This window comes from Cucurbita maxima, unplaced genomic scaffold (assembly GCF_002738345.1).
Source record: "Cucurbita maxima cultivar Rimu unplaced genomic scaffold, Cmax_1.0 Cma_Scf03882, whole genome shotgun sequence".
NCBI classification, from domain to species: Eukaryota; Viridiplantae; Streptophyta; class Magnoliopsida; order Cucurbitales; family Cucurbitaceae; genus Cucurbita; species Cucurbita maxima.
In genome coordinates this window covers 1-899 of record NW_019275898.1, presented here as the reverse complement: position 1 = coordinate 899, position 899 = coordinate 1, and the positions used below count along the sequence as shown (strand labels likewise).

The 899-nt window shown below is 50.3% G+C and overlaps 3 non-coding genes across 3 annotated transcripts; all 3 read left to right on the top strand.

Moving 5' to 3' along the window:
* Window positions 1-111: 111 nt before the first annotated feature.
* Window positions 112-232, top strand: LOC111475942. Its single transcript, XR_002716801.1, has one exon. It is a non-coding gene; the product is annotated as a 5S ribosomal RNA (ribosomal RNA).
* A 133-nt stretch (window positions 233-365) lies between these two features.
* LOC111475940 lies at window positions 366-484 on the top strand. Its single transcript, XR_002716799.1, has one exon. It is a non-coding gene; the product is annotated as a 5S ribosomal RNA (ribosomal RNA).
* A 133-nt stretch (window positions 485-617) lies between these two features.
* LOC111475941 lies at window positions 618-736 on the top strand. Its single transcript, XR_002716800.1, has one exon. It is a non-coding gene; the product is annotated as a 5S ribosomal RNA (ribosomal RNA).
* Window positions 737-899: the final 163 nt, after the last annotated feature.

Genomic DNA, 899 nt, shown 5'->3' with positions numbered 1-899 from the left:
AGTTCTTTTCTTCCTTTCTCTACAAATGAGAACCTCCCCCGCTCACGCCCATCGCGTTTCTTCGATCATGCCGCCCCGCATGCGTTAAATCCGATTTTGTGCGCTTATTTTTTGTGCGATCATACCAGCACTAATGCAACGGATCCCATTAGAACTCCGCAGTTAAGCGTGCTTGGGCGAGAGTAGTGTACTAATTTGGGTGACCACTTGGGAAGTCCTTGTGTTGCACCCCTTTTTTTCTTTCCATTTCTCCGAGTTCTTTTCTTCCTTTCTCTACAAATGAGAACCTCCCCCGCTCACGCCCATCGCGTTTCGATCATGCCGCCCCGCATGCGTTAAATCCGATTTTGTGCGCATGGCATGTCGGGTGCGATCATACCAGCACTAATGCACCGGATCTCATCAGAACTCCGAAGTCAAGCGTGCTTGGGCGAGAGTAGTACTAAGTTGGGTGACCACTTGGGAAGTCCTCGTGTTGCACCCCTTTTTTTCTTTCAATTTCTCCCAGTTCTTTTCTTTCTTTCTCTACAAATGAGAACCTCCCCCGCTCACGCCCATCGCGTTTCGATCATGCCGCCCCGCATGCGTTAAATCCGATTTTGTGCGCATGGCATGTCGGGTGCGATCATATCAGCACTAATGCACCGGATCCCATCAGAACTCCGAAGTCAAGCGTGCTTGGGCGAGAGTAGTACTTAGTTGGGTGACCACTTGGGAAGTCTTCGTGTTGCACCCCTTTTTTTCTTTCAATTTCTCCCAGTTCTTTTCTTCTTTTCTCTACAAATGAGAACCTCCCCCGCTCACGCCCATCGCGTTTCGATCATGCCGCCCCGCGTGCGTTAAATCCGATTTTGTGCGCATGGCATGTCGGGTGCGATCATACCAGCACTAATGCACCT